Source organism: Thermobia domestica, chromosome 4 (genome assembly GCF_964235325.1).
Source record: "Thermobia domestica chromosome 4, izTheDome1.hap1.1, whole genome shotgun sequence".
NCBI classification, from domain to species: domain Eukaryota; kingdom Metazoa; phylum Arthropoda; class Insecta; order Zygentoma; family Lepismatidae; genus Thermobia; species Thermobia domestica.
This window is the reverse complement of record NC_137457.1, coordinates 39,165,655-39,188,986: the sequence shown is the minus strand read 5'-3', so window position 1 is coordinate 39,188,986 and position 23,332 is coordinate 39,165,655. Positions and strand designations below refer to the sequence as shown.

The window sequence follows — 23,332 nt, the reverse complement described above, 5'->3', positions numbered from 1 at the left end:
GGAAAAATCAAGACGAAAATAAAATAAAGCAAGAACAGCAGAGTTTGACGCAGCTTGCCGACTTAGAGTAGAAAATCGATCAACTCCAAATTGCATTATCAGCGAAAACCCAAGAAAATGAAAAACGTGAAAATAGACACAGTAAGCCAACAAAAAATCAAAATTTTAGAAATAACAAGCAATATAAATGTAATGGTAGGAAAAATTACGGAAATAATAACAATAGGTTTTGGAACAATAATGGCAACGGAAGAGGCCAAAATAATTTTCGAGGCAGTAGAAAAAAACGGATTTTCTAATAGGCGTGGAAATCGGAACGGGTATTGGCGAGGTAACAGAGGTCGAGGTCAGCAAGGAAACTGGCATAGAGATAATCATTGTCACCATACGTGCTGTGATCAAAATCAAAGCCCACAAGAACAGAACCCGCAAAGATTCGTGCAAGTAGTACATGCACAGGTGAATGGTACAACGTACTATCAACCGATGGGTACGCAAAATTTAAACTAGGTAGGACTGTAAATGAAAGAGGCACATTTACAGGGAATAGGAATTGCAGAATACGTGAAGAAATAGCCTCTGTAGTACAAGAACATAACATGGTGTGCTTGCCATTAGAAATCGAAAATATACAAGTTAAAGCTTTGTTAGATAGTGGATCGCAAATATCCATTATTACCGAAAAATTATTACCACCAAATGTGAAAGTGATACCAAAGCAAACTAAAATACGTGGAATAACCCAAAATATTCTTGTAATTAATAAATTGGCTATAATAAATTGTAAAGGTCAAAATTTCAAATCAAACATTCCATCAAGAATTTAGAGTTATTGAAGACTTTCCGTATCAAATGTTGATAGGAAACGATTTTCTAAAAACTCAGAATTGCCAGATCGATTACGGAAATAGTAAAATATTGGTGCAAAGATTGGGAAAACCCAAAAAGAAAAACGAAAACGATCAGGAACCAAGATCAGTTTCCGAGAACACGGGAATTAATATTAGTTTAAGAACGAAGTTTAAGACCGAACTAGTTTAAGACCGAAATGGGCACTAAGTCATAAAGTGAATTTATTACCAAGAACTAGGACGACCGTGGAAGTCAATTTGTAACTCTTGGAATAGTAACGAATACTTATTGGAACCGGATAGGCGACTTGAAAATCAATATAATGTTTTAATACCTAGAGCAATATTGTCTAAGGAAAATCAGAAATTAGAAATTATAAACTCCTTAGAATTTATATTAGAAATTATAATAAAGTGATCATGTTAGCTAGAAATAAGAAAATTGGTGATGCTGAAGAATGCATGAGTGAGAGAGAGTTAAGGCAGGAAGGTTTGACAGAGGATGAGATAGAGAAGGTGTTAGAGGCAAGAAAAAATATGATAAATCTAGATTAAAATTTGGAGTAAAGACAAAACCAGAAATTAGAAGTAAATTAGAAAAATTATATTTCGATTACACTGATGTATTCGCATGGAAAGAGAATGATCTAGGTCGTGTGAAAGGTGTAGAGCAAAAGATAGAATTGGAGACGGAAGTTCCTTTTAGAAAGCAACAGTATCTGGAACCCATTGCACTGAAAGAAAAGGTCAAAGAACAGATCAATATTTTGTTAGAGCAAAATATTATCGAGAAAGTAACAGTTCATGTAATTCACCGATGCTATTCGTCAAAAAACCCTCTGGTGCTATCAGATCTTGTCTCGATTGTCGCCATCTCAATCGTCATGTTAGGTTCCATTCCGTGACATTACCGCCCATACATCAAATTTTAACTTGTATGGGGGGTCAAAAATTTTTCAGCTTCTTGGACATCAAATGTGCTTATCACCAAGTGGCTTTAACGAAAGTCTCTAAGCAATACACGACATTTAACATCCCAGGCGTTGGCGCATACGAATACAAAGTGCTGCCCATGGGGTACACCCAATCGCCTGCAGTGTACACAAAGATCATAGCTATGACACTTGCTAACGTTAGTCCGGAGGCGGTGTCATATTGGATGGACGATGTCTTTGTATACGTTAACGAGCAAGATAAAAAGGTGTCTGTATTCAAGTCCATCTTCCAAAGATTACGGAAATACGGTTTAAAGTTGTCTGTTGAGAAGTGTCTATTCATGGAGGAGAAAGTTTTGGCACTAACGCATATTGTAAGTGAAGCAGGATATGAAATTAGTCCTAAGGCAATTCAGGCGATTAATGCATGCAAACCACCGAAATCTTCTAAGGAATTGAAATCATTTCTTGGTCTAACGAACTATGTTAGAAAACTCTACAAAAAATATTCAGAAATTTCATCAGTTTTCCAGCCATTGCTTAGAAAAAATTACAAGTTCGGTTGGAAAGATGAACATCAAAAGGATTTTGAAAAATTGAAAGATGCATTTCTAAATGCACCACTCCTAGCAACTTTTCGAGAGAATTTAGAGACACGGGTATATACGGATGCATCGACTAAGTCCATAGGTGCGGTGTTAATGCCAAAGCGGGAAAATAATGAATGGACTCCGATCGCGTACTATAGTAGAGTATTGCAACCGCAGGAGGCGAAAAGACATATACTAGAACTCGAAATCTTGGCAGTGGTGAGTGGATTTTAAGCTTTTAACTATTATGTATATAGTAAAAAATTGAGATATTCACGGACTGCCGGTGTATAAATATCTCCAGACTACACCGAAACTATCACCTAGGTTGTTGAGGTACAGCCTTAAAATGGCTCAATACCAATAGACACCAGTTCACTGCCCTAGCGAGAAAAAAACATGTGATGTGTTATCACGAAATACCGATATCCAACCTACATCGGAAGACTTGGATTTAGAAGCTTGGCCTATTAATAAAGAAGATTTAGAAGTAAACATAACGTTTAGTGTTGACGTGGGTGTGGCGGAACTCCAAAGGAAAGATACGTTTTTGGGACCGATCATGAGTGAACACCCAGAAACACCAGAGACGAAGGCAGCGAAGCAGGCACGTTGGTACGTGATCAAGGAATTTAAATTCTATAGAACGCAGAAGAAGGCAAGTGGAATGAAGTTCCTCTTGTGTATTCCATTCGCGTTAAGGGAACAAGTTTTAAAAACTTGCATTGCTTAATCTACGGTGGAGGTCACTACTCCCACACCAAATGTTATAACAGAGCACTAAAATCGATCTATTTTCCCAACATGAAGAAATTCTTCCAAGAAAAGGTTAGTCAGTGTGTGAGCTGCCAAGTTCAGAAACGGAAGGAAGGTCGAATGCCGTTACACCCACAGACATATCCCAGATACATACCATTTCAGTATGTAACGATGGATGAAATCAGACCTTTTAAACGTTCAAGAAATCACCGGAATAAGAATGTTATTGTTTTCGTTGATAGTGCTACGAGATATGTTATCGCTAAAGCAGTTCCAGCTATTACGTCTGAAATAATAAGTGAAGTAATTTTTGAGGAATTAATCACAAAACATGGAATTCCCGAAATTTTATCTCTGGATCGACATAGTACTCACCGTGGCAAAGTAATGGAAGAATTAGCAGAACGTTTTGATATGAAGTAAATTTTGCAGATACCGATGCCCACTACAATATAGGTACCGCTGAACAAGCAATAGGGTCAATTCAGCAGGTAATGAAGCACTACATTGATAGAGAATTCACAAATTGGGACGAGATTCTTCCATGCATTGTGTTTACAATGAATACTCGAGTTCACGATGGTACGAAGCGTTCGCCATACTATCTACTGACAGGACGTGAACCCAGACCTTTCCTACAACAAGATCTGGAAATTACCTGTGAGTACGTTGAGTATGATGCGCGAATCCAATCCGTGAAGGAAGCCAGAAAAGTAGCGTACCAAAATCTACAAAACAAAATTAAGTCGCAGAAAAAAAACAATAGAGAAGAAATTTTCCCCACCTAAGTTTGACATTGGACAGAAAGTTTGGATAAAGGAAATGCCAAGAGCCGGTATCCCAGCATGTTTTCGGGTAAGGTTTAACATCCGAGGCATTATATAAAAACGTATGAATAACAATTCATATAAGGTGAAATATGAAACCAAGAAGGGTCAAGAGAAAATTGATACGATGGACATTCATCGATTAAAACCTTTCGTTGGACCGAAGAATAGAGAAAGTGACAATGATGAGGATGATTAAAATTCAGATAGCGAAGACTAGAAAAAAAGAAAAAAAGAAAATTAGTGTGAACCTCAGGGTTTCGCAGACTCGATTACCACGACCAATAATGATTGATGGTGTTGAAACGGAAAAAATGTAAACAAATAAATTGCTTATAAGTTTGAATTATTTTAATAGGTCATCTGTACACAAAATACGTTTATCAGTGAACGGCGACCTGGACCGCCGTTTAACAACCAAAGTCCGCCCGAAGCAGAAGGAATTGTCGAGTTCCATCAGAAAATCCTGACCTGGTAAACATGTTTTGTTTACAGAAATTAGAGAAATAGAAATATAGAATATTTTTTTAATTAGAGAAGTCATAATCTATTTGTGAAGTAAATTATCTAAAGTTCATATACAACATAAATAAATTAAATAACAATATGATTCAACAAATAAATAAATAAAGAGTATAAATAATAGCTAAATGAAAGATTTAAAATTTATTAAAATAAATAAACTAATTCAGTATGTAGAAGAGAATAAGTAATTTCAGGTTTTAATTATTTACAGTAAACACCATGTTGACGAATATAATTTTGGGAATGAGAGTGACGACGGTGTGTATAGCAGAAGACGATCATCAGCAGGTCACTTTGCCAGAGATTGCTATGGCGTTAGAGCAGGACGCTTATGCCGTGCACTCAACAAACATAAAGTACAAAACTATAAAATTGCATTTAAACTTTCAAGAAGCAGTGCCGGTGCAAGATAAATGTACAGATGCGCACGACATTTTAAACGAATATGCGACTAAAGAACGAGAACTTATGAGAAACATTGTAAATTTATTGCCTTGTTACTTTGTGTATGAAAATGGAAAGACTAGGTGTATTCAGAATTATTTTTTAGTAAAAGATTTATATTCTCTTGGTTATTAGGTTTGCCATCTATTGGTTTATCAACGTATAATTTGGTGCATAATCAACAATAGTCACATTCGGTAGAAAAACTTGCTAAACATGAAAACTTGCTAGCTAATGAAATTAAAAACCTAAAAACATCCTTCTATAATGAAATTTCTCTGGTATATGGCATCGTAGTAAAAGTACATCATGTTTTGCAAGGATTTAAAAGTAAAATTCAGGAATTGTATTGTTACTTACATCAATCTCAACGCAAGATACTTGAATATTGATACTAATACTTGAATATTGATATTGATATAGATACTTGAACTTGAAAATAAAATTGAAAAAAAAATGAAAGAAAAATTGACATAAACTATAGTGGAAATTACAAGAAAGTAACATTTTTCTTTCTGACATCTTTCTAATCAAAGCAGTCATCTCTGTCAACACACTTGGCACATTTGTAAAGAATAGTCCCAGAAGATGAACCACATATGAGTTTCTTGCACTGTGCACACACGTTTTTAATTTTTTTGGACTATTAACATCCCCCTATCTCGCAGGTCTCCCATCTTTCTACCTTAGGTATTTCGGAGGTGACACTGAGTGAATGAAAAGTTTTTTTCCTTGAGTGTACAAAAGTAGTGTAGAGCTCTTCTGCTAATTTGAAAAGAAACATTCGGCAAGTAACTTTTGTTCCTGCTTTCTCTGTGTAAAGGATCCAGACGTTGATATCTGCGAAGTCTAGGACGTTGAAAAACACGTGCATAGGCCACATGCGGCATCCAAACTTGACAGTACGCAGACAAGATATCTCGTCTGATACCTGCTCTTCCCCTGATAGGACGTAATTGTTGCGTCACCAGATTTAATAGGTATCATACAACGATAAAGCAGTAGACTATGCTGATGGAGAAACTTCTCTTCGTGTTTTCGTCAGTGTGATTGTATTCTTCTGCTTCAAAAGCTCTGGAAAATGTTTGGCTGTGAAGAAATACTCACATGCCACATTTCTTCCTTTCAAATGATAAGGTTGCATGAGACGTGGAACATGTTCTGTAACAGGTATGTTAGTGTTCCTTTCTTCTTGTTTACGCAAGTAATGAAATCCATTAACCATGTATTTACTATTCGCATCTGCTGCAAGACATAACTTCAAATCACATTTATCTGGTTTGATACTCATGCATTGCATATATATATTGTATTGTATCGAGCTTTGCATGGATAGAGTTGTTCATCAACAGTCATAAATGCACCTGGTTTATAGTTCCCAATAAAATTAACAACATATGGATTCCGGATTTGGGAAGCAGCTGCATAGCCATTGAGTCTCTTGGCACGAGTTGCTTGCCATCAAATCTTAGAAACCGCATGACTTGTAGCAACTTGTATCTTCCCATGGTGCAAAAACGTGGGGCCCCCACACTTACGACCACAGAAGTTTCGAGGTGAAATTATTTTCTACATACACTCCACGTACATTATGCCTGTCGCAGCTTCTAATTGGTCGATATCAAATTCCTATTGTCTTCCTACAGAACTTCTCGGGCTTTAATTTGTAAACAGTTTCTTAAGTTATGTAGAATACTACTATCATTAGTCACCATGTACTCAAACGACTCCAAGTGATTATAAGCTTCTTAGCGTTACACGTTGGTCTAGGAGTTGCGGCGCCCTGTTCTTTCAGGTGCATGTCCCAGTGCAATTTGAGTACACATTGTTCCGTCGGCTGCAGTTTATGCATTTCCCACATCCGGATGTTGAGATACACGGCATTTCTCCTGTTTTTTCCTTGGGTGCGAGTACAAATTTCTGGTATCATCGAAATCGAACGAGATAGGCAGTGACTCGTTTGAATATCAATCTTCCGACTGTGATGATCCGCCTAGTTCTGTTGCCTGAAGTTTATATTCTTTGTCCTCTTTAGATTCTTTGTCATCTCCATCCAACTCAACACACTCAAATAAATCTTCTCCTTCAGAATATTCTTTTGGTATACTGCTCAAATAGTTCACCGCAACGAAAACACGGTACTGTCATAATAATGAGGAAAGCAAAACTTCTACAGAGCGGACGTAATAATAAACGAAAGCATATAAATAATGTTTACTTCAACTAAAGAAAGTATACTGGCGCGAGAGGGATGGGAGAACTAACTGAAATTAAAAACACTGTTTATCGCAACACTGAAATAAAAATAAGCTAAGTCTATGAAAAAAAATCATTGTCGTGGCTTTACAGACATAAAAGGCAAGAAACATGTCACCTCTCATAATGGCGGCAACAGTCCTTTAAGATAAAAATTATTATAATTCGTCCAGTTTCTTAAAAAACATTATTTTAGAAATGTTAAACCTCCAAGGTTCGTTAAGTCATTAATTATGGGCCATCAAAATGAAAACGTAGGCTACTTATTAAATGTTAAACATTGCTCACCGGTCAGATTGACCGCTTCCGTTCTTCTAGTGTTAAAATAAAGCAATTCTTTACACCCCAATATGCACAGTGTTTTGGGACAAACAAGTCATTTTACTAATTGATAAACAATCCATTCTACTAACCACGAGGGGCAACAATCAATAAAAATATTTATTGCGAGATGCTTAAAAAGCTGCGCCGTGCAATTCAGAATAGGAGCAAAGGAAGGCACTCGAAACCTGTGGTTTTTATTCAGGACAACGCCCGACCGCACACTGCGAAAGTAACACAACAACTCCTTGAAAGCTTTGGATGGGCTGCTTGTTGTTATTCTCCGTTCAGATTTTACAACGATGGGGAGTACAAAGAACATGTTACTACATCGCTGACAACACAGACGGCAACACTCTATGACGAAGGAACAGATAAACGTATACCACGCTAAATAAAATGCCTAGAAAATTAGTTGAGCTATGTAGAAAAGTAGTGCAACTCTTATGATTTTTTTGTGCAATACATTGTTTTTTATCTGTACTAAACTTCTTTTTCAATTATCAAACGGAACGTACTTTCCGAACGCACTTCTTATTGATATCATGAGTTTTATTATGAATACCATAGTCTTTGTATATTCCTGATGCTTCATGTCTACATCTATTGACCGTGTGTGAACTACAAGTTCGATGACGAAAATCGACTTTAGTAATACTTAATGTTGTTATACCAAACTAAATTTCCCTCTGTATCAAAGAATTGTTGCTGCGTAAAATAATGTTACGAGTTATTCCATCTGTTCCGTGTATGAAATAAATTATTAAGAAATGCAAGAAATAAATTACTAATAATGTAAGAGATCAGATAAGAATGTGCTTTGGAAGAAAGAAACGAGAGAGTAAACATACGTAAGCGTATCTAACTTTACATAATATTTTATAACCCAACGCCACTAATCTAAGATAATGTAGGAGAAAATGAGGTCTATTCCGGAAGAAGGGCACATAGACCGTTTCCGTGAATGGAGAAAATGAGCCTTAAAGATTTTATCAGAGCATATGTTATTGCTATATGCTCTGATAAAATCTTTAAGGCTCATTTTCGCCATTTACGGAAACGGTCTATGTGCCCTTCTTCCGGAATAGGTCTCAATTGAAGAAAGCAACTAATAATAATAAATATGAAAATATAGAAATAAACTTTGAAAAAAGAACCTTCCCCCAAAAACGTAACCTTGAAAATTTAGGAATTAGATTTCTGGCCTATCAGCATCTAAAGCCATTTAGCCCGTCACATTTGAGGGATAACGTCAATCGGCTTGCACAGTATCCGGGAAAAGGGAAGGAAGAAAGAATTGGGAAAAGAAGGAAGTTGCCTGTGATTAAAAGTACCACCCGGGCATTTGCTTGGTATGTATGTGGAAAACCCAGGAAACGATAGTAAGATTGATTTTTTTTAATTCTTCAAAACGGATCTTGCATATATATGTGTGTGTTGATGTAACAGTAAGTCCACAAGTGTTAAGATTAATTTCCTCTCGATTTTAATCTACAGAACAAATGCTTTTTCTTGAAAGCAAGGTACGTGCTAGCAATAGAAGACTAAAGGCCGTAAATAAATTTTCAGTCTTCAAATGGAACTGGGGTAACTCGAAGTCAATGATTGATTGAACAACACGTTTGACAATAGCGGGTGTAATGGAAGATTTAAGAGTACACCTGGTGTGGCGCGTGTGGCTAAGTGGACAGCTTATGTGATTGTTGTTCTAAGATTCCAGTGCTTGAATCCCAGCCTGGATAAAGACTTACTTTTTGAGGGAATTAAACAATATTAATCATGTTCGTGATTTATGCTGAACCAGATTTATCCTATAAAGTTAAAAAAAGAGACAGAAACAGGGGTCGGGGGAAAGAAAGAGATTCTATACAATTAAGCGTTAAAATTTAATTTATTGCAATGTATTTCGCTCTTTTTTTCCTTTTTCCTTCTCATTTTGTTCCACATTCCATACTTTTTGGGGTTTGCTTCATGAGTATTATTACTTTCGTTTCATTTACATTAATTTCTATCTCTTAAAACCTAACGTGAATGGAATATCTGCAAATTCATCTTGTGGTTCTTTCTATAAGTTATGATCTAAGATAGTAATACTTCGTGCTTCAAGTACAGGAATATATTGGTATGTTATGTTTTCGGGCGTGCATTTTCTGTCATGTTGCTTGTCCAAACATCAGGCATGCAGTGAAACTATTGTGTTACAGGTAAAAGCTATAATTTATTATATTTCCAACCTGTCCTTTCTAACGTTTCTGACTGAGCATTTAAAGTTTTTGATTCAAGAATACAATCCGGGTAATCAGAACTATATATATATATCAGAATAGAGGCACCAACTTACAGTGAAGCACAGGTCTCAGCTGGGTCAACTTGCAACAGATATCGATTATCCAATATTCTGGCAAACAAAAGATATTCAACAACAAACAGAAAGAGAAACAGAAGAAAAATAAAATTTTCATATAACAAATTTATTGCAATCCAATCTGTGGTGGTGTACTTGACTATATACTCAACGTTAAAACAAATCAAGACAAACTAAATTACAAATACTTATATCGGTTAATTAGGTAATTACCTTAAGAATACAGGCTCTAAACTTTCATTTAAAATTTCAAATGTTTAATCTGATTAATTTAGTTACAGTTAAAGTGTTGATTCTAATAAACTTAAGTCTTCAGAAGATAAAATTATAAACCCAAAAATTCAGGGTATACGGCGTGTACAGTCTTGTATCCTCGAATACACCCCAGTAGAATTGAGGCTGGATATCTGAAATTTGATCCCTCCCGTTCTTAGAATTTGATATCATTTCCTGGAATTAGGAGTCAAGTTTCGACAAGCCTTTAGTTGTTATGTTCATAGCCTTTTACGGCTACCACAGGATGCGTGGGAAAATGTTTGTTCCTATACTCATAGTCTTGGATGCCTACCAGATGTAGAAACAATATAAGACCTGCCTTTTTCGTTTTCTTTTCGTGTATTGGCTAGTGATTTGAACCCCAAACCCCTCCACTCCCTCCTGCGAAGAACGTAAACGGCCGTCGTTGTTGCTATGCTCATACTCTTGAAGAGCTATGGGATCTCGATGAGAGTCCTTTCAGTTATCACGATCGAAGCTTCCCAATTGATTGATTGATTTTCGTCTTTTCGTTATGTTTGTTGTGGGAACCGGGTGTTGCTATGCTCATAGTCTTGGATGCTCATAATCTTGGACGGCTATCCGATCTTGATGAGAGTCCTATCAGTTATCACGATCGAAGCTTCCCAATTGATTGAATATCACGTTCGAAGCTTCCCAATTGATTAATTGATTTTCGTCTTTTCGATATATATTGAATAGCTATTTTGCATAGCATAGGGTAGATCTCTACCCCCAATCCTTTGATATTCAGTGATCGGAGCACTCCAATTTGATTGGTGTTCGTCTTTCCGCGACTCGTTCCTCCTGGGAAACCGAAGAGCATACTTAATGTCTTAAAATATTCAATGCTTTCTCATCGAGAATCAAACCTGAAGACTAAATATGTTTTTATTTTGAAAGTTCTCTCAACGGAATCGAACGCAAGACCAGTACTTCACGATTTAGAGTTGCATTAATCCTTGCATGGAAAAAAAAGAATTTCAGTATTGATTTTAGCGTAGCATATGATATACATTGTTCGAAGCTCTTCATTTCGATGCACTATAATGGTTTCAAGTGTTCAATGCTCCCTTTCTCTCTCTTTCTCTCTATCATCGAGACTCGAACTCGTACCAAAGTGGTATTAAAACAGAAAAGAACGAATTAACTTAATGTCTAAAAATATTCAATGCTTTCTCACCGAGAGTCGAACCTGAGCCCTAAATAAGCTTTTATTTTGAAAGTTCTCTCACCGGAATCGAACGCAACACCACTACTTCACGATTTAGAGAATTTCACGTATTTAACACTTCGCTTTCACGACAGAAAGGAACGAATTAATTCATGCCTTAAAATGTGTAATGTTTTCTCATCGAGGATCGAACCAGGGCACGGGAATCAAACGCAAGACCTATACTTCGTGACCGTTGAGTTGAATTAATCCTCGCATGAAAAAAAAGAATTTGACGTATATAGCACTTCGTTTCACGACAGAAAGGAACGAAATAATTTAATGTCTTGAAATAGTTAATGCTCTTTCACTAAGAATCGAACCAGAACCCTAAATATGCTTTTATTTTGAAAGTTCTCTCATCGGAATCGAACGCAAGACCAGTACTGCAGAATTTATAATTGAATTAACCCTCGCATGAAAAATAATAAGAATTTCACGTATATAGCACTTCCTTTTCACGACAGAAAGGATCGAATTAACTTAATGTCTGAAAATAATTAATGCTTTCTCACCAAGAATCGAACCCGTACTCCCATAGGGTCGCGGTTCTTCGTAAGTGTATGGGTCATGTATAAACAGTTTCGGCTGACTTGCACATCATCGCAACCGATTTCCCCAGAGGAACAATGTCTTAAAGTATTGAATGCTTGCTCATCGAGTAATCCAACTTGAGGTGAGCACTCTACCACTGAGCCTCAGTGCCCCGCATATAGATTAGATTTTATTTTAAAAAAGCCTTTTCGTCTTCTTTTTTTCTAGTCTTCTTGTATTGGATGGCTAGATTTCCCCCTCATCCCCCTCCAGACTCATCTTGTGATGCTAAGAATAGAAGTTCCGAGATTTCCTGCGAAGAGCTTGAGGGTTTGACCTGGTCTTATTCTCAGAAAACGCTTGGAAAATTTTCGTCTTTAACCTTCTCAGGAAATTGAGTTGATAAGACGATTGTTGCAGTTCATGATTGTTTTAAAACGTGTTAGATTCCATTGATTGAGCATGTTCTAATAGTGAAACATACAATATCATAATGTTTTGAAAACGTAGGATGAAAAAAATGTGTATACTCAAATCAGCAGGGTCGATTGTATTGCATGTGAAAAGTGTTATATGGATATTCACATGATGAGGTCTGTTATGACAAGTAATTAAAATCACTTATGTAGAGAAATCAAAGATCAAAATATGCCAAATGAATTTGCGCTTATGCCCGTGATGAGATATTGCGTTATAACATATTCCCATAGCACAAAAGACTACGCCCATGAAATGCCTGTAGGTTAGGAACTGAAGGCGGGAACTATTTGCTTTATCTAATTTGGTCTTGGGATTCTCACGAATTCACTTGTAAGTGTTCATGGGAATAAGATTTGTCTGCAGACTGATCTTTGATCGAATAGACCTTAATTGCTAAGGCGGATATCGCATTGCATGATTCGTGAATATCGCATTTTCAAACGTATACAGAATTTGAGATTACATGTATGTTTGTTTTCGTCTTCAGATACGAACATACTCACGTGCGACTGAAGGTAGTGTAATCTGAATGCGAAAATGCTGACTTATATGTAATGAAAAATAAGTCTGTTAATAGATAAGATTTACTAAAGATGCTATTTTAACACACCTATCAAATAATGTATGTGAATAAGGAAATGAAACTTTGTTTTAGATGTGGAACTGACTAAGGATATTAAATGTAGCATGGGGAGAGGTGGAGAGGTTATATTCACTTGGAAAAGCTCATATGTTTCTTGAGAACCGTTATCATAATAAGTTTGCTTTATTTTTGACTTCCAATGATCTACCATCCGTAAATCGAACTCAGGACTACGTTCACCACATGTCCGTGTTAGCTATTAGATCAGCTGAGGAGCTGAAAAGATAAGCAGACGGTACAGCGGCAAAGCGCTTACATTTGGTATATGGGGTTCCCTAGTTCGACTACCAAATATATTAGCTCATGGTGCCTTAGCATAATGGGCATAATCGTAGGACATTAAATAAATTTGTGATGGACAACATCGTGTTCGTTGGTTCTCATGTGGTATTTCCGCTTCATCTCACAATATAATTTCATTTACCTTAATCATCCTTTCATCTTAGCCTAAAAGAGATATTCGTGGGGCGTTAAACTCGAAGATTTAATCTTTGTCGTTGCACAGAATTGTTTTCCCGAACAACATGTGTAACATTCTACATTTAGTCGTGTTTCTGTTTTTATGGCTAGGTTTTGAAATTTACATTTTAATAAAAAATAAAAGAAACGAAAAATCGTCTTAGACGTTCCTTAAGTAGAATTACTTTGAACAAGAAATCTTAATTCTGTGGCGAGGGTACGTCTCTCATGATATAGTTCATTCTCGAGAGGAGATAGAATACATCGAGAAGCAAGATCAACGATGCTTTTACAAAAATTTATGAGGAGATTCAATGTCGGACAGAACTCCTTATAAAAGTCATAGAAAAAGGATTCATTCTGTTTTCACTGTTGTAAATTAAGGCTTTAATCGGAAGATATCCATTAAATCATGTAATACGGCAACTCGACTTGGAAGTACAAGACATCACATAAAAATTTTGCCTTCATGTATTACTAGTCTAGACGCTCAGTATAATAATAAGGGCGTCAACGCCTCTCTCTTTGTTTCAGACCAATCTCATAGTTCGTGAAGAAAAAATTATTACTTTTAGATTCATTTAAATATATGTTAACTAGTTTAAATAACTTTTTTCGGTATTTTAAATTTTGTTTCCCACATAATCGAGTCGTAGGCCTTTCTCAAGTTAATAAATAATTGATATGCATGTATATAGCATTAGCACTTTTTTAGCTGTAAAATTAGTGTAATAAATCTTTTGTACCCATGATAAGCTAATTCTCTCATTACACTATTCGTTAACTTGCTTAGTTGCAAATTTCATTATTTATGCAATTCAGCTTATTTCGTTTACGATTTACTTCCTATGTGATCAAAGAAATGATCTTTGTTCGTGGGATTTCTTAAGACATCATGTTCTCACACAGTGTTAAGAAAAATCGATTAGCTTGAAAATTTTCAATCCTGTGTGAATGTATTAAGTTTTGTGTCTCACGCAGCAGAGTTCTTTATTATTATTTCCTCCGAGAGATAATAAAGGTATCCTGCGAATTCTTAAGACAATGAGGGCAAGGTGATTTAATGGTCATACATATAGAATACGTCTTCGAGAGTGAACACATACTCCATTAGTTAAAGATGGCATCATCATTGAATTTATTAACTAAACTTAATGCAGCGTCGTTAGTATCTTTTACAAAATTACAAGACTTAGAAATGAATAAAACCTATCGTATTGTAGATTGCAAATTAATTACAACCGTATATGAAAGAAGGTTTGTGTGACTTTTGAAGCAGGACAAAAAGTGATTCTACCAGGACGATTTACTGAAAAACTAGAAGCAGATAATGGCGCATTATTAATATATTTGCAAAGTGGAAACGTTTGTTTAATATACAAAAGGGAAAAAAAGATGAATTTAACGGTACATAGCATGCACGATATTGAATTCACAGAGTTGAGATCATCGTAAGTGTATGGACATGTACATGATTATCGACTTCTTTTCATTCTCATCCTTTTTCCCTTTCACGTGTGCTCAGACAAACATGTGTGTGTATGTGTGTATATAGTGACATTATTCTGTACTGTTCAGCTATTGGAGTAACATGTCCATGACTATTTGTTCAACGACAATGGTGACTAAGAAAGAGTGTTTGCTGTTAAGTGTCCAATGTGGACTTAGTTCAATGAAAACAAAAATAATTTGTATTGGTTTGGATAGTGCTACATTTGAGCCAGTGATCCGTATTGGTAAAGGAATTATTTTTGGATTCGAGTTAAATTTGTCGGAGTGGGGAAAACTTGTACATTTGATCCCATTTTTTCGGATTATTTAAATTCGCAAGTTGAAATTACACCTATAAATTCTATTGGACGAAATAATGAACTGCTGATGCGAAACTTGGCGGGTGAGAAAATAGTTATAATAGAGAAAAAAGGTACACTTCATGCTCCTCAAAACAGTGTATACTTAAATTCAAGAGAATGTTTTCATTTTTTTGGAAATATTGCCGTGTATTGAGCATGCTGTAAAAAAAGTAAACTTTGCATTGAGGTAGTACGTGAATATTTTCAATTGTGTACAGTGACTATTCGCAATCATGTAGAATCGCAATGTCTTGCATGTACTGGACTTGAGGCAATTCATACGTGTGTAAATGAACAAAATATTATTAGTGAAATGAACAATAGTTTTCCAAATGTATCTCCGGCTTTGAAGAAGGACGGCGATATAAACATTGATGATGATAAAAGATTAAAATTGGAAATGAAAGTATTATGTAAACAAAAAATTATAGAAGCAATCAGGAATGAATTATTTGACAGAATTTAAACACAATCATGGTGGGGGAAACTGATACTCAACCTGTGGATGATATCGATGAGATGGATATGTATTGATAAAAAAAGAAGAAGAAAAATATTTTTCACTGTAGTGTTTTTAGTGAAAGTGATATATATATTTATGACGTAAATTGAGTGACAAGAGGATATCTAACTGTCTGAAAATAATATGCATTATCAAGTTTACTATACAAATAGTGAAATGAAACACGCAAAGAAAGAAAACATATGTTTCAGTCTAGTGATTTTATTAAAGTGATATATTTTATACATTTCTGAAAAATGTATCATTCATTAGTGAGTAATATTTTACGTTGTATGCAAAAATTGTATTTGAATTCATTATTATGAAAAGAAAAAAATTTTTTTCAGTTTACTGATTTTAGTGAAAGTGATATATTTTATACATTTCGATTATGTATCATTCATTAGTTCACTAATATTTTACGTTGTATTAAAAATCGTATTTGAATTCATTCACCAATAAAAAAATAATTGAAGAGAGAAAGAGAGAGAGAGAGAGCTATTAGGTTTAGATTTAATCTTGTACATTTGTTTGGAAGTTTTACATTTTAATAAAAGTAAAAGAAACGAAAAATCATCCCAGACGTTCCTTAGGTAGATTCACATCGAGCAAGAAATCTTAATTTTGTGAAGAGCTATGTACCAAATTCACCGTTTGAATATTATTATTATTATTATTATTATTATTATTATTATTATTATTATTATTATTATTATTATTATTATTATTATTATTATTATTATTATTATTATTAATTTGGGAGAGTAGATTCGTTAACTTATGATATAAAGATTGTGTACACAAAAATCTACTTTGTTTAGGGAGCTCAGAACGAATTTGGTACTTTACGATTTAGGGTTGAACTGATCCTTGCATGAAAAAAAAGGATTTTACGAAAATAGTACTAGGATGACAACTAAGTCCCAGCCGTTTTGATAATAATATGTCTACATGTCTAAAGCACAAATATTTTTAATCTATCACATACATAAGCGACATGCTTCATAATTGATAAAAATAATTGTATGAACACGATGAATAACATTTATCAAGGTGCTGAAACTTCAAAATACTATTACTCGGGTAAACTAGTATTGTCAACGAATCCATAAACTTTTCGGTACGAAAAGAGATAAGTCACAAATCGACAAGTACATTTTTCAAAATCGAAATGAAACAGAAATATACGAGACTCATAGGCAACACTAGTCCTCAGACATTGTTTTAATGTTACATGTGGCATATATGAAAACTTTAAATTGATATAGTAACTGCACGAACACGATGTATTTTCAAATTCAAGACAATACAGAAATATCTGAGATTTATGAGCAATACTAATTCACACACATCCGAGACTTATGAGCAATACTAGTTCGCCCAAGTTTTTGATCAGCAAGATGTCCACTTTAGACAAAATTTACAGAAAAGTCGATATATTAAGGAATGGTAGTGATCTCACCTAGAACACACCTTTTCATTACAGTAAACAAAGAACAGGAATGAACATGAATTGTAGCTCAAATGTTGTGTACGGGTTCGGGTTCAATCACAGTTCCCATGAAGTGAACTTTGTGGTGTACAAACATTGTGTGTGCGTGAGTAGCGTTTATGTTTCTAATCCATAGAAATTTTTCTTAACTTCTTATTCAAAGATTCACAAGGTAGGTTATTTCTTATTTAAATGCTTCTTTCAACATTCCTACTCTATCTTTGTTTTTAAATCACGTTTACATTTTATGATTTATCTAATAACTACAGATTTATAAAAGTAGAAACAAAAATGTACAAATGAAGGGGGATTGAAAGATTTATTATCAAGATTTAAAGCTGAAACCTCAAAATACTATTACTAGGGTAACTAGAATTGCCAACAAAACGAGAGAAACTTCTCGATACAAAAAGAGGGAAGTCTCTATTCGATAAGTACTCTTTCAGATTCGAGATTCTACAAAAACATAGGTACGTTCAAAAAAGTTTGTGATAACTTGATCCAAGATCCAATATATTTTGAATCAAAAAGTTTCTTGTACGTTTTATATCTGGACAACTACATAAAGTATAGCCAGATCCAGAATGAAAAAAATACATAATTACTGCAGACGTTACGTAAATAAAAACGTTAGAACACAAGTTGCAGCTCTGAGAGAAACTATTACAAAACGAAGGTTTGATACATTTACCAATTTGTGTTAAGTATGGAACAAGTACAAGGCACTACTTTTCAAATAATATTCCAATCAATTTCTTCTCTTCTTTGTATCTGTCTCCAGGGAACTGGAGATTGAACCTGGGACCATCGCGTACACGTTGTTTGTACACCACAAAGTTCACTTGGTGCGAACAGGATTTTGAACGCTCTGCCACTGACTGTTATTATTATATGTAGGAATAATAATAACATTGAATTCCGTCTTAAAAAGTGTTTAGTTTCAAAAGTAACATTATATTCAGATAAACGATATCGAAATTAGAAATTTGTACACGCAAGCCCGTTATCAGCGATGATTTTTTTTATTTAGATTATCCCCTGTTAGTAGTTTTTTTTTATCCGTAATGTTATCACTTATCGAAACTTGTTGACCATTACGTGATACAACTTTTTTTTCGCATTAAAGGTTCATCTGAAAATTTCAGATTGTGCAACTTTTCGAAGTGTGAGTGGTAACTTAGAGTTACACATTTGATTAACCGGATATAAGTCTAGGTACATCTTTAATAGTGTAATTCAAATTGTGGACCTGATGTCAGCATGTGCATCATGTATTATACCACAGAATACTACATTGCTAGATCTATCCGCTTTCTCAGATTTGTTCAAAAACGTAACACAAGACTATTGTAATTCGTCATCTGAATTACCTTTTCTTGTTTGTCTTAAAAAAGCAATACATCTTCGTGGATAATCATTTAGCGCACATACAGCCAGGAAAAATATTCTTCAGTTGAGAAAATTTCTTTTCCTATTACAGTACCGACTTGACAAGTTATCAAATTATAACTATTCCGAAAATAACGTGAAAAACAGATTAATTCATTTGTTCACGAATTAATGCGAAAAGGGAAATTTCTCAACTGTAGAATACTTTCTTTTCCGTGTGTACAAGACGATTATATGACTATACGTAATAATGATGCTACTGTATCTCCAACAAATATAGATCAAAACTTATTGGCCATTACGTGATGCAACCATTTTTCACTAGTGTAATTCAAATTGCGGACCTGATGTCGACATGTGCAGAGTTATATAAAATGCATCATGTATTATATCGCAGAATATTACATTGCTACTCCTTCTGTATACAAGATAGGTAAGTGTTCCTTTCTTTAGATATATGCTATCTTTTGTTGTTCAGCATTACGTCAGAACATCAAGTTAACACTTCTCACTTTTGTTGATGAATGTCTTGGTTTAATATTTATCTTCACACATATGTAGTTAATTCTTTTTTCTTAAATGTAAACTTGCGATGTTTAAAGATGTTGATGATACAATAGATTTCAATCTTTTAATGAAGTCATTCGATTCATTTTTAATGTTAGACTTTCGTTTTGAAAGTAATTAATTTCTAAGAAACGATTACATATTACTCTTGTGCACATCACATCCTTGCAAATACTATCTAATGTAACCCACTAACATTATAAATCAGGTCCAGTTGGGACAAAATTTTCTAAAAGGGAGCATGGACATAACAATTTTGGTTGCTAATCATAGGCACATGTTCGCCAAATATTAGTAATTTTAAGCATTACCTCATTAGCCATACTATCTACTGTTTCCTTGGTATTATCACAATGGAAAGTTCGCTGACGGTATTCGTAACTTTTTGTAAAAGAGTGATGAGTAATCACATTTTTTTTAACCGTCATGATGGATCGATGATTAAGTCCCAATGGTAGATTGGCAACAACCAGTCCCAACATGTAGCGAGAGGGGAGTAGAATTTAGGAGAGACACAATTCAATCATATTTTAGTTCATTTGCAAGCCTAGCGTGAAAATTTTAGGGGCGCTCGTCATCCCCAACGAATAAGAACCTGGGTAGAGTGATTACTTCCGGTGCTTGGGTTCCTGCCTCAATCCGAGTTCATGTTAATAGGGAATTGTGGTAAACAAAAAAAAAACTGTGAGCATTAGTTCTGATGTTTACTTCTACTTTGTTCATTCCTTTATTTTTTATTTTTATGTTTGTTATTTTTCTAAAGCAATTATGTCAGGTTAGAAGAACATGTATATTTTCTTTTTAGTACGTGTATTGTTCTTCTACTCAATTCAATGGATTTCAGGATGCATGATGACTCAGTGATATAACGTTTATTCACATTGTTATTCTATCAACTATAATTTTTTGTCATTTATTTGTCTTAATAATATGTCCTTTTACCGAGAAAGGGCATATTTGTGGGACGTATCTTTATTTCTCCGGGGGGTCTTTACATGATGTACAAACCTATTACATTTTAGGTTTGAGGAGTGTGGTGGCTCAGTGGTAAAGGATTTACAACCAGTACTTCGTTTTTCAAATGCTGAAGCTTCTTCGTATGCACCCTGTACAAAGAAAGTGCTGGAACTTAATGGCGATCCGTGACTCAGATTTGTCAATCATCGCACCTTCAGTTAATTACTCTAAAAAAAGAAAGATAACGAGTTCGGAATTTGCTAGATTCATGTTTCTCCAAGGCTGATGATGATGATGATGATGGTAATGTTAGGTGTTCAGTATAATAATAATAAGGGCATAAACACATCTCTCTTTGTTTCAGACAATTCTCATAGTTCGTGAAGAAAAAAATATTACTTTTAGATTCATTTGCCAACGAATCGAGAAACTTTTCGGTAGGAAAAGAGATAAGTCGCAAATCGACAAGTACATTTTTTCAAATTCGAAATGCAAGAGAAACATCCCAGACGCGTAGTATTGTCACTAATGTACCAGCAAACATGTTATGCTAAAAGAAAATGGCAACGATGATTTTCACTGAAGAGTGGAAATACGAAGAAATTCTGTTAGGTGGAACGTAAAACTAAAAATATTTCATCTCTCTCTCTCTCTCCCTTTCTCTCTCTCTCTCTCTCTCCCTTTCTCTCTCTCTCTCTCTCTCTCTCTTACGAAGGGCATGATGTCTCAATGATTGCGAAAACTATTACTTAACACAATATGATGTTCTTATTCCGTAGCAAATACGAAAACTCAATTTAGAGGTACGTTCAAATCAGTTTATCGTACCACGATTATGCTCATTATGTTGAGGATGACGGGTGATTATGACAAATGAATGAATGAATACTTAGTAGAATAAGAATGTATGAGTATACCATGAAAACTGACGAACACGATGTCGAACTAGGGACTGCATGCACTTGATGTAAGTATCATGTCACAGTGCACGACAATTAGTAATAAAAAACTTCTTTTAGTCTTTTCCGCTGGACTGCGTAACATCGTCGTCCTCTTTGAACGAATACAGATTATTATAATCATACTTCTCAGAAACGAGATATCGTAGCCATGACACTGAATTTTTCTTCCTCTTTCCCACATATACACGCACATACATACACATATACTTTCTCTCTCTCTCTTTCTTCATGCAGTGTGATAAAACAAGAAAATAACATACAAAGCTCTTCGTACCTTGCATTGTAGTTTGTCTTTCTTTTCACACTACAATGCAATCTGAAGATTGACTTCCATACTATGCAACGGGGAAGCCACAATAAAGAGCTATGTTTATCCGTCTAATTGACTGACTGAAATTTTGATGCTTTAGTTATTAGTGTGGGTGTCATACCAATAAAGCGAAAGGATTCTGATAACTTCCAGATAATATCAGGGCATACATTTTGTACTTACATTTTCAAACGAGACAAGACAACAAACGATTTTGAGAATACTTCGAGAATCAACACTCAAAACAGTAAGATCAAGAACTAGTTTCTTTGAAAACAATGCACCGTTCCAAAATTAATTCTATAATCAATCTCTTTATCAAATTGAATTGATAGAAATTATTTCTAGTTTTAATACTGATTATCATAAATCCGATCCGATCTCTATTTTCCGTGGGGGTCTTTACATGATGTACAAACCTATTACATTTTAGGTTACACGAGTATGGTGGCTCAGTGATAGAGGATTTACATCCAGTATTTTAGGGTCCCTGATTCGATCACGGTTTACACCGTATGGACTTTCTGATAAATTCAAAAATCTACAAACACAATGTGTTCACCGTAAACGTACGTTGTACTGTGATCGAACTAAAGACTGTCGGAATGATAAGTGTACCTCGTTTCCTTAGTAAAAAAAGACGTCCGTATGATTTCTTTTCAGATCAACCATTCTAAATGAAGTTTCTTAATTCCTAAGAGAGAAGTATCGGAATAACAACAACATTAGTATACTAATTTAAAAATCCTACCGTATTGATCGATCCCAAAATACAAATTATATGTGAAAATAATAAAATATTTCAATTTCACTATATTATTATTATTATTATTATTATTATTATTATTATTATTATTATTATTATTATTATTATTAAATGCACTAGAATTAGTACTACACTGTTCAGTATAAATGAAAAATATTTTCTGCTTCTTTATGAACAGAAGTCCACTTCATTGACACCCATCAACTTTAAAGTTCGTTTTCCGTCAAACTTGACTGTGTTTGTACACTATCAAATAAATCAGTCATAATTAAATCTATGAGTTTTTTGTTTATAGTCTGAAAACAAGCGGAATCAAATGTACAAGTTTTCTTTTCCATTCTGTTAAAATTTCAGTTAAATCCAAATACAAGGCCTTTACCAACACGATTCACTTATTCAAATGTGCCACTTTTCAGTACAATACACATTAATTTGCCTTTCATTAAATTAAGACCATATGCACCATTTAATATGACAAGGGGGGGAAATGACAATGTTTCGTCTTGTTTATATATGTCCTGTACACTTACGATTATAATATCAGTTCAGTAAATTCAAGATCGTGCATGTTACGCCCAAATAAATTAATCTTCATTCCTTTATATATTAAACATATATTTCCATTTTTCCAAATACGATGCTAATGCATCTGGAGGTTATACATAATAGCACATACGTAAATCATTTGTATAAATACATATTGTTTTTATAACTTTAGAATATGTACATGTACTTTTTACAGTTATATACAAAGAAAAAGTATGTAATGGAACTTTATTCAAGTTTCACTTCAAATTGTACCACATTGAAAATTAAGTTCCTTATTGCAAATTTTACTGGCATTTTTATGTATATCATCATTCGGAACACTAAGAAATACTTCCATATCAGAGCACTTTTCCTGTATTTGTTTAATAAAAGCATGTCCCTTCTTAAGGTAAAGAAATGGACAATTAGCAAACAATTTCGCATGTTCTATCCATGGAACATCGTTATCAGTCCAATCTTTTAATCCACCAGCACAATAGAAGCATATAGTTTGATCTCTTTCTTCGT

At 34.5% G+C, this 23,332-nt stretch overlaps 1 protein-coding gene across 3 annotated transcripts in view; it reads left to right on the top strand.

Moving 5' to 3' along the window:
• The window catches only part of LOC145683298 (chymotrypsin-like elastase family member 3B), a 368,302-nt gene that overhangs the window by 270,364 nt on the left and 74,606 nt on the right, over positions 1-23,332 (top strand). The window lies entirely within an intron of this gene.